Here is an 11,764-nt window from a genome sequence, read left to right as displayed (position 1 = left end):
AGTATTGGCTGACTTTCAACCACTGCAAGGAGGCAGCATATGATCAAGAATGATGAAAGTGAAGAAAGAAGTCCAAGTTTCACTGAAGGCATTGACAACAAACAAACAAACCAAAACAACAGCAACAAACACTACAGGAATTGACAGAATACCAATTGAGATGTTTCAACAAACAGCTATAACATTGGAAGCTCTCACTCCTCTGTGCCAAGAAATTTGAAAAACAACAACCTGGCCAACCGAGAAGAGGAGGTCCATATTTGGACCGATCCTAAAGAAAAATAGCTCAACAAAATGCAGAAATTCTAGAACAATATCATTAATAACACAGGTAAGTAAAATATTAACTGAAGAGAATTTAAAAATGGTTATAGCAGTACCATCAGAAATTCAAGCCAGACTCAGAAGAGAATGTGGAATGAGGGATATCATCGCTGGTGTTAGATGGATTGTGGCTAAAAGCAGAACAGACCAGAAAGATTTTTACCTGTGTGTTATTGACTATGTTCATGAATTTGTGTGGTTTATAAAAATTAATATTTAATTTTTCTCAAGAATAATTGGTGCATAAACCAAGAGGCAGTCATTTAAACATAACAAGAGCATACTGCATGGTTTCAACTCACAAAAGGCGTGCATCAGGGCTGTATCCTTTCACCAGGCAGATTCAATCAGTATGCTGAGCAAATAATCTAAGAAATTGAACTACATGAAGAAGAACAAGGAACCACAATTTGAGGATGACTTATTAATGATCTGCAATATGCAAATAACACACTCTTACTGAAAGTGAAGACTCGAAGCCCTTACTGATAAAGATCAAACACTACAGCCTCCTTATAAATTAAACTTCAACATAAAGAAAACAGAAATCCTCACATGTGAACCAATAGACAATGTCATGATAAATAGAGAATCGAGTAAGTTGCCACAGATTTCATTTTACTTGGATACACTGATGCAGAAAGCAAGCAACAACTGCATTGGGTAAATCTGCTGCAAAAAGGCTTCATTATAGTGTTAAAGGCAAGATGTCACCATGAAAGTAAGGTGCTCTTCAAACAATCACCTCATATTTATAGTAAAGCTGGACAACGTTTAACAGAAGTGGGGGTGCCCAACTATAGTTTGCAAAATTATCAATATCAATAACATCATATACCTTACCAAAGAGAAGCAGTTTTAGCCATTTCATTATAAAACAAAAACAAATTCACTGCCATGGGTCAGCAGCCCAATTCATAACCACTCTGTGACCATGGCTCCTTAGAACCATCACATTAAGGGTGGGTGTGTGAGACAGGACACTTATGATTTGATAGATAGATACAACATAAGAAATAAACAGCTGATTAGTCCATAGAGTGGTACAAATATCTCAGTGCAACAGTCAATATACTGGCAGTTCTTCAACTCATGAGGGCTGCTGGGTGCAAGTCAAGGAAGCAGACAGCCGAGTTTTCTGTAGGGCAATTCAGGCAATCCGGCCACAGGAAGCAAATAGCAGGGCAGGTCACCAACAGTCAGCAAGATGACAGAGTCTGACAGTCCCCAGATCAAGTGATGTATATTCCAGCAGTATGGCGAAGCAGGTCTTGAAGGAACCTCAACTATAGTGACACGGTCCATGGGTAGGGTGTCCCACAGGTAGTGTAGCTCGCAAGTTGAGGCAGAGAACCAGCCAAGGAAGCCACACACTAGTCTGATCATCAAAGAGCAAGAGACAAGAAAGGTGAGGCTTGCCAAGCCATTTATCTCTTTGCCCTTCAATTAAATTGCAACCTTATTAATCCCACATGTGTTTACTGGTCAGGATGGCACAATAAACCTACCTATCACAGTGGGTTAATTAAATGTTTGACCAGTATGAATGATGTAATAAATATCCAAATGGCCCTTGGCAGAAAAAAAGGTTCCTCACCTCTGATATATAAGGAGGATAAAGGAAGAATTGTTGCATTTCAATTGCCATGTTGGTAAACAATATACAACAGATTGCCAGAAGAATGAGCAAATCTTTGGGGTGGACATCAAGGCTGATTGCTGAACATAATGCACAAAGATAATGGCTACTTTGGTAAGCAGCACTGGGGTCTTAAAAGTTCTTGTGTGTTCATCTAAGATACAACTACTGGTCTCTCTCTGTCCTAAGGAAAGAAGAATAAAGATAATCAAAGACATATGGAAACAATTTGTTCAATGCACTAATAGACTATGTGAATATCAGTTCTTAAGACCCCGAGACCAAAAAGACTAGATCGTGCCCAACTGCCACTACCAACTCCTCTGAAAAGGGATCACATTAGAAGGTCCTGGATAGATACAAGAACAATGTGGACCCGGACTCAGTATCATAAAACAGATCAGGTTTACTGATTGCATAGAGACTGGTGGAACCCCTGAGACTGGGGCCCATACTCACCCTTCTGGTGTGGAAATGAACTTACCTCATGACTTGATTTTCAGTCAAACAATAGACAAATCTGAACGGGGACAATGACATCATGAAGGTATGCATGCTGTAGAGTAATCAACCATTGGAGATCAAAAGGGCAGCATTTACTCAAGGGCAATGTTCTAGGGAAAGTAAAAAGAATAGACTCAGGAAACAGAAATAGGATAACTGATGTTACATTTGGGGGGTTGCAACAAACAAGATGAAAATATAGCTTTAAACTCGAAAATTTTCCATCAATGAAAAACTGAGATGCTCTTTCACCCAATGCAGAACAAAAACTTTGAAAGAAAGTATGAACAAATCTGTCTTGGAAAAAGTACAGCCAGAATGCTTAGAAGGGAGGATGCCCAGGCTTTGTCTCGTGTACTGTGGCCATGCATTCAGTCCCTGGAGAAGGACATCATCATTCTTGGCACGGTAGAGGGCAGGGGAAAAGAGGAAGACCTCAGCGGGTGGACTGATAGAGTGGTTGCAACAACGGGTGTGAGCATAGCACTCATTGAGAGCCTGGTGCAGACCGGGGCATGTTTTGTTTTCTTACACATGTGTTTTCTATAAGTTGGTACCGACTCAAGGGGAACTAACAGCAACACAAGAAACCGCATGTGTCAAGTGGGCATGTCTGGCTAGAATTTCTCCCAGACAATTCAGTAAGAGCGCCCCAAAAGTTAGCTGAATTCCTATTTCCCATCAGAAAATAACAAGGCGTCTCTGAAATCTGGGTCTTTTAGGGCAGATGGCATTGGCCTAGTCGTAAGCACAGTTTCGGAGCCTTTTTTCCCCTCTCCCTGTGACTACGTTTAATATGCTGAAAGAAAGTGATTTGCTTGCAGATTCTTATTACAGAGCAGAAATATACTTGTTTCAGATCAGAGGAATTTGTCTGGTTCCAAACCAAATGTTGTTAACAGGTGTCAACTCACAAGTCCGGGATTTAAATGGGTTTCTGTCAACAGGGTTACACGAAGAACAGATTTTCTGGTTCTTGCTCCTGTCTATTTTGCAGCACATCCCTGAAATGTTCCTTTCCATTTTATTTCAGGCAACTTCAGGGGCTGGCTCACGTGTGCTCATGGGTAAGTACTATCATGACCACATAGTGTACACCATTTTTCCCTCTGGCTCTAGCATATCTCTTCAGATAGCTGCTACTTGTTCAACGTGGTAGTTACATAATCTGGAGTCAATTTGAGAGGATTGTGAGTGAAAGGGTGGAGTCTGGCCTGCAGATGAAGATATAACCAATGAGGCCTCTGTGTGGGAATGGCCTTCTGAGAATTCTGGGAACTCCTGTTTTTCCTCCTTGGAGGTGGGAGACATCTCTCTCTCTCTCCTCTCTGCTCACTCCCCAAGAGACACTCTGCTGACAAGACCATATGGCACTATGCTGATAAACTCCGTGCCCTGGGAACTGGAGGAGCCACATGGAGACCCCTGTCAGTGCTGAGATGCTCTACCACCACTGGATCCAAAATACATTGCATCCACTGGCCTGTGATCTTCCTGAATTCAGCGTCATTGCATGCGTTTTGAGAGTCTGAAGAGGACTTTATAGATTGGTATTGGACATATGGGCTAATCTTGGACTTAAGGACTTAATCTGGACTGGGCTGGGATGTTTCTTAATGCGATGTTGCTCTCGTATATAAAGCTCTTTCTTATACACATATGCGTGTTTATGAATTTGTTTCTCTAGTCTACCCAGACTAACACATTCAGTGAATAGTTAAAAGTACAAAAGAAATAGAAGGCTCAGAAATTAAAATTTAGGTAGTAGGATAGAAAAGTACACACATGCCCTATATGGATAATAATACAGATAATATTTTTTTCACATGATTTGGTGTACAACCAAAAGCTATAGGGAAATGAACAGATCACAATTCAGGAACAGAAATGGTCTGCATACAGTTCTTCAGCATAAGAACCCAACTTCTCAGTTATGCTCACAGACATGCCTCTCTCTGGTCCTCAAATACTCAACCATATGGAATACTCACTTTTTCTTTTTTAATTAATAATTTTATTGCGGGGGGGGGGAGGAATCACTCACTTTTAAGTACTGTCTTCTATAGCAGAGATCTCTAAAATAGAACAATCCACTAGGGTGCAAAAAAAATCTTTCTTTTAATTTTATATTTAAATATACATGTAAATGTCTAGCTCTCTGTGAAATATGCATAATAAATTAGCATAGTACAGCCTTCATATAATGTATAAAAATAAAGCTATTTCTTTGGTAAAATGTGCAAATATATATTTATTTATTTAAAATTAATAAGATTCACAGCCCAAAAGAGTTGGACTCTGTCTTGGGACAGAGCTGAGACCAAAGACTCAGGTGTACCTCTCAGCTCTGCCCCACCACTAAGATTTTGGACTTTGTCAAGTCACAACTCTCTGGGTCTGAGTTTTCTGCCCAGAAATGGAAATTCTTGTACCCACCTTGTTGGATTGATACAGGTATTAAATGAGGTAATGAATGTTAGAAAATGCTAACTGATATTGTTGGAGTTAATGTTATTTTAGCCTTAGGTAACTTTTTCCTCATTCTTTAGAGAGATGGCCAGACTCAAGCCTTCCATGCATCTCTTACCTTTGTGGGAGAGAGCGCTCTTCTCCCCTGCAGCTCCAACAATCTTTTTTGGTGTGGTTTTGGTGCCAACTTGCCTTCTATGTTACTTGTCTGTAGACGTTTCTTAACGTTCCCATGAGAGCGGTGACTTTGTCCTATGTGTCTTTATAACCTCCCGTATATCTAGAATCCACTGCTTATCTGTCAGTGTTGTAATGTGGTGGTGGTTTGTGTGTTGCTATGCTACTGGAAGCTATGTCACTGGTATTTCAAATACCACTTTGGGGGTCACCCAAACTGAGCAGGTTTCAGCAGAGCTAAAAGCAGACTATGAAGGAGGAATAGGCTTTCCACTTCTGAGGAATTAGACACAAAACATTGTCAGACAGTGAATACCTCATGAATTGAAGCAGAAATTCTCAGATAGTGCCAGGAGATGCGACCCTCAAGTCAGAAGGCACTCAAACTATGACTGAGGAAGAGCTACCTTCTCAAAGCAGAGTTGACCATAATAACTCGGATGGAGTAAAGCCTGCGGGAAGTAAAGCTCTGGGGAAGGTCATTTGCTGATGGCGTATGACTCAAAATGAGAAGAAATGGCTGTAAAAATAAGCTAATAATTAAAACCTGGAATACTTGAAGTATGAATCTATGAAAACTGAAGGTTGTAAAATGAAATGGAATGCCTACAGATCAATATTCCAGGCATCAGTGAGCTGAAATGGACTAGTTTTGTCTATTTGGAACCAGAAAATCCTATGGTTTACTATGCTGGGATTGACAGATTCAAGAGGAATGGCATTACATTCATTTCAAAAAGAACAGTTCAAGATTGATCTTAAAGTACAATGCTATGATAGGATAATATCTATCTGCATACAAGGAAATCCAGTTAATACAACTATTATTCAAACTTATGCACCAACCACTAAACTAAATCACAAAACTAAAGCACTATATCACTAAACCTAGTTATATAGAAATTGAAGAATTCTACCAATGTCTTCGGTCTAAAATTGATAAAACATGCGATCAAGTTACATTTATTCTTTGTGATTAGAATGCAAAAGTTGGAAACAGAGGAAAGAACAATAGCTAGAAAATATGACTTTGGTGGTAGAAATAAAGCAACAGATTGAATGATAGAATTTTGTGAGACCAATGACTTCTTTACAACAAATACCTCTAGTTTTTTGTAACAACACAAAAGGTTACTATATGCATGATGGTATACACAGAAATCAGATTGACTACATCTGTGGGAAGACATAATGGAAAAGCTCAATATCAGCAGCTAAAGCCAGACCAGGGGAAACCGTGGAACAAACCATCAACTACTCATATGTAAGTCCAGGTTGCAGGTGAGACTCTGAGGCTTGCTCTTAATCCTGGAGTAGCTAAGGGAAATGGAAGACATGACGACGAAAGAGCTGAACAGAAAATTTCAAAGAGCAGTTATAGAAGACAAAGAAAATTATTATAATAAAATATACAGGGACCTAGAGTTAGGAAACTAAAAAGGGAGAACATTTGGAATACATATATTAAACTGAAAATACTCAAGAAAAAATTCAAGCCTAGAGTTGCAATATTTAAACAGTTTATGGGCAAACTATTAAATAATGCAGCAAGCATTAAAAGAAAATGGAAAGAATATAGAGTCACAGTACCAAAAAGAACTAGTAGATATTCTATCATTTTAGGAAGTGGAATATGAGCAAGAACCAGCGGCACGGAAGGAAGAATCCAAGTTGTTCAAAAGATATTAGCCAAAAACCAGGCTCCAGGAATCGATGGAATACCAGCTGAGCTGTTTCAATAAGCTGTTGAAACACTGGAAGGCTCCACTCATCCATGCCAAAAATTTGGAGGACAGCTACTTGGCCAACAGACTGGAAGAGATCCATATTTGTACCCACTCCAAAGAAAGGTGACCCCAAAGAAGGCTCAAACTGTAAAACAATATCATTGATATCACATGTAAGCAAAAGTTTGCTGATAATCATCCAACAACGGTGGCAGCAGTACATTGATGGGGAGCTGCCAGAGGTTCAGTGAGGATTCAGAAGAGGACATGGAACAGGAGATATCATCGCTAATGTCGGCTGGATCTTGACTCAAAGCCAAGAATACTAGAAAGGTGTTTGTTGTGTTTTATTGGATATACCAAGGCATTTGACTGTGCAGATCATAATAAACTAAGGATAACCTTGAGAAAAGTGAATTCCAGAACACTTCATTGTGGTCATGTTGAACTTGTAAATAGATCAAGAGGCAGTAGTGAGAATGGAACAAGATAATGATGCATGGCTTAAAATCAGGAAAGGTGTGTGTCAAGGTAATATCATCTCACCATACTTATTTAATCTGTATGCTGAGCAAATAATCAGAGAAACTGGATTATATGAAGAAGAATGTGGCATCAGGCTTGGAGGAAGAATTATTAACAACTTGCGGTATGCAGATGGTACAACCTTACTTGTTGAACGTGAGGAGGACTTGAAGCACTGGCCGATGAAGATCAAGGATTGCAGCCTCCAGTATGGATTATGACTCAATGTAAAATCCTCACAACTGGACCAATAGGTAGCATCACGATCAATGGAGAAAAGACTGAAGTTGTCAAGGATTTTGTTTTGCTTGGATCCACAATCAAAGCTTGTGGAATTAGCAGTCAAGAGATCAAAGGATGCATTGCATTAGGCAAATCTTTAGCACAAGACCTCTTTTTAGTATTGAAAAACAAAGATGCTACTTTGAGGACTAAGGTGCTCTTGATCCAAGTCATGGTATTTCCAATAGCCTCATATAAAAGTTGGACATTGAATAAAGAAGATTGAAGAAGAATCAATGTATATGAATTGTGGTGTTGGAGAAGAATATTGAAGTACCATGGACTGCTAAAAGGACAAACCAATCTATCTTGGAAGGAGTAAGGCTAGAGTGCTCCTTAATGGTAAGAATAGTGAGCCTTGATCTCATGAACTTTGGGCATATTGTCTATCAGGGATGCCAGGCCCTGGAGAAAGCCATCATGATTGGTGAAGTAGAGGGGCAGCAGAAAAGAAGAAGGCTCTCAACAAGATGGATCGACACAGTGGATGCAACTATACCAGCGGTTCTTAACCTGGGGGTCACGACTCCTTTGGGGGTCAAATGACCCTTTCACAGGGGTCACCTAAGACCATATTTCCGATGGTCTTAGGAACCGAGACACTGCTCCTCTATCCATCTCCAAGCAGGTCCACCCACATGGAGATACGCTCACACAAGGGGCCTCCACAACATAAGGAACTGTATTAAAGGGTCGTGGCATTAGGAAGGGTGAGAACCACTGCTATAGACCCACCTATATGAACTCAAGATGGGAGCATGCCCAGAGCGGAAAGATATCCCACTGTGGATCAAGTCTCCCAACAATTTAAGAGATCTCCCGACAATTTAAGAGATCCCAAGGTGTTTCAGGTTCCGACGTGGCAGCTGGTAACCATATTTAGCCCCAATGAATCTCGAACCCCATGCCTTGAGCAAGTGAACAAGACTATGCTCAAGCTGAAGCTTCTGGAATCCTCTAACTCGACCAAGATTGTGATCTATGGCTCCTACTTGCACAAGTTACGGGCCAAGTGGATGCTCGAGTCTCTGGCCCAGTGGCACCGCCAGCGACAAGAAAAAGGAATGCTGGAACTTGAGGAAGCCATGAATGTTCTTGAACCAGACCTTGGATTCAGTGAAGCCAGTTCCTAGCCCACCTGTATAGAAGCATACAGTGTGCTCTGAGCTTAGTGGATCTGACCTAACAAGTTGGAGTAGAACAATGATTTGGGGGTATCTGTCTTTGCCTCTGAATTCTACAATGAACACTTGTCTCTAAGTTCTCAAATTAAAGGCCTAAATAAATAATTTTTAAAAAGAACCACCTATATGATAGGATCAAACAGAAGAAAACTTGTGAGGGTGGTGCCATCCTGGGTGGTGTTTTGTTCCATGGTACCTGAGTTTGCTATGAGTTGACGCCAGCTCGATGGCACCCAGCAACAACCACAAATTCCCGGAATGGGTCCCTAGGTGAAGCAAGCAGTTAAATTGTGACTACAAACCAAAAAGTTGGCAGTTCAAGTCCACACAGGGGCACCTCAGAAGCAAGGTCTAGTTTTTGACTCTGAAAGGTCATTGCCTGGAAAATCCTATAGCGCAGTTCTTTCTGGGGTTACTGTGAGTCAGAATCAACCCCGTGTCTGTTCCTTTGCTTTGTTTGGACACCTGGAACAAGGACTTTCGTGGAGTAGTGTTCACTCAAGACTCGTTACTTGAGTAGGGCTGGAGGAGGTAATGTTTGCCTTCAGTGGTCCTTCCCTCCTGCTCTATCGTGACGTAGGCGTCATCTGCAGTACATGATGTTGGCCAGAGAGAGGGTCAGGGAAGCCACTTTCCTTTAATTCCCTAGACCCCTCACACTTAAGCTTGTCTCAGAGGATTTCTGTACGAAGTGGAACTCCCTTCCTTCTCCTTGGGTCATACACTTAAAAAGAAGTTCTGCTTTGGTCCAAGCAAAAGAAACTCCTTGCCATTTAAAGAAATATTACGAAAGAAAGACAAACGAATGTATTGGACATGAGCTTGTGGGTTATTCAGGCTCTGTGCTTGGCACTTTTACGTTCTCTGACCACAAATCTCCAACAGAATTGTTAATATTTCCACATTATAGATGAGAAAACGGAGATGCAGAAAGTTGACTGCTTGTATCCGCAATCCATGCTCATGGGTTTCCTTGGGGCCAGACGGGCAGGACTTAGGTGGTCATGTGGCAACGGTGACCTGGAGAGAGCTTCACTAAGTAGAGCTACATCTTGGTTTGGGGACTTGTACTTACTCGTTTCACACGGTGAGAGAGGAGAGCAGAGCAACCTCTTTCCTTTCTCGAAAGCTCTACCACCAGCCGGATGTGAAGATGTGTGGGTGGAAAAGGCAAGTGGTGAGCTCACTCAACACGTGATGTGCTAAGAGCTTAATGCCTTTCACCAGGGCCTTCCTGCTGATCTCTCTCATCATGTCGCAGACTATAGAGTTAATTTCTGCTTCCAAAGTAAAATTGCCGCCGGACCAGAAGAGTACATGTTAAAAAGCTAATTTAGCTCATAATCAGGTACAAAAGCCCCGCAATGATTCCCAATGGGTGTCATATTTTACACCTGAGAATGTATATGTTGTGCTAAGTGCCAATTAGCTCTTCAGTGTTAATGTCAATGTTGTTTTCTTGACATTTTTAGCTCTTGGCTGTCCTGGATCAACAGGCATAGAAATAATGTCAAAGATTATTTAGTGTGTCCTGCTGATGAGCAGAAAAGCACCTGAGATTTGGAATGGATGCTGCTAAATCACGGGAATTGCTCACAGGAAGGATGCATCAACAGAATTAGGTATGGCTAATCATAAGGGATGACTCTCTTTTGAAGCGGATCAAATCGTGTTTGAAATCTTGTCACTCTCAGCTTCTCACATGAGAAGCAGTAAGATTGATTTTTCCAAAATGGACCTGCAGATCCTCAGGATTCAACTTTCCATAGGCCTTTGGATCATCATCAGATGACTGGTACTTTTTTCAGGAGAGGACGGTTAAGTCAAACTAATGATAAACTAAATCCTGAGTGTAATCCCACACTCCTGTGACACCACAGGACAAACCACTGAAGTACAGGAGTTCCTGAAGGCTGTTGCCAAGCATCAAGAAATGTGTCAACCCTTGGTCCCTGCAACAATGTTGGGCATGCTTTGAAAAGACAGTGTGGTAGGAAAAATGGCATGTCACGCCCATTCAAAATGCAGTATGTTCTTTTCCCTCCAAGTTACATGGAAACTCACCAGTCCAACTAAATTGGCAGTACTGGCTAGTCATTTTAGTGATATGTTAACATTTCCCCATTGTACTTAACATTTAAAATATTACAGAGCTGATTAATAATTAACATGTATAAAATAAATACTTGTTCCATAAATGCATTACCAATCCAAGGCATAATATAAATAATTTGATTCCACATGAGCCCCCCAATTATTTTTTCAAGTATAAGAAACAAAAAGATCTTGGTTCTGTTTGGGATTATATGAGGGGGCTTTAGTAAATTCATGAAAAAATGGAATTAAAAGATAACGACTTTTTCCCATGAACTTTTTGACACTCCCTCATATCTATTCAATCCCAACATCTGAGTAAAAGCAAAATCATTTTCCTGGGTAGTGAGGTTAAATGTAATTATAATCCCCTTCTGTATACTTTTACACGCTTTGAAACTTGTAACTGTAAATATGTAACTTTTTAATTGGCAAAATAATTTGAAGTGGTTAAAAAAAACAAAAAGGAACAGGTGTGCTGTGGTGACTTGGAAAACATTTCTAGCACTTGGAGCAATCTGGTAAGTGCTTGGAGGGAAAGACAGAAATCTGACTACATTCAAGGAGTTTGCCAGATGGCAAGAAGTAGCTGCCAATGTTCGATTGTGCTATAATTATTATACACTATCTGTCACTTCAGCAAGCTATCTCTTTACAAGGCAAGTGGTGACAGAATGCTGTATTAAGGTTCCCCATCATTGGGTGTGTTGAAATGATATGGAAAATCCTTCCTGCAGTCATTTCCGTGGGGGTAAGAAGGACAGTGGGAATGGTTTTACTATGAGTACAACTATACGGAGAACTTCATTTGTTTATGTCTTTTGTCAATGCACGGTTTT

General features: G+C 40.6%; 1 pseudogene; it reads left to right on the top strand.

Moving 5' to 3' along the window:
• The first annotated feature begins 8,397 nt into the window (after positions 1-8,397).
• On the top strand, positions 8,398-8,780 carry LOC101650873 (annotated as a pseudogene).
• Positions 8,781-11,764: the final 2,984 nt, after the last annotated feature.

Source organism: Echinops telfairi, unplaced genomic scaffold (genome assembly GCF_000313985.2).
Source record: "Echinops telfairi isolate 266 unplaced genomic scaffold, ASM31398v2 ScPeMD7_7421;HRSCAF=8459, whole genome shotgun sequence".
Classification (NCBI taxonomy): domain Eukaryota; kingdom Metazoa; phylum Chordata; class Mammalia; order Afrosoricida; family Tenrecidae; genus Echinops; species Echinops telfairi.
Note: the sequence above shows the minus strand (reverse complement) of the source record. Positions and strands in the feature narration are given on the sequence as shown.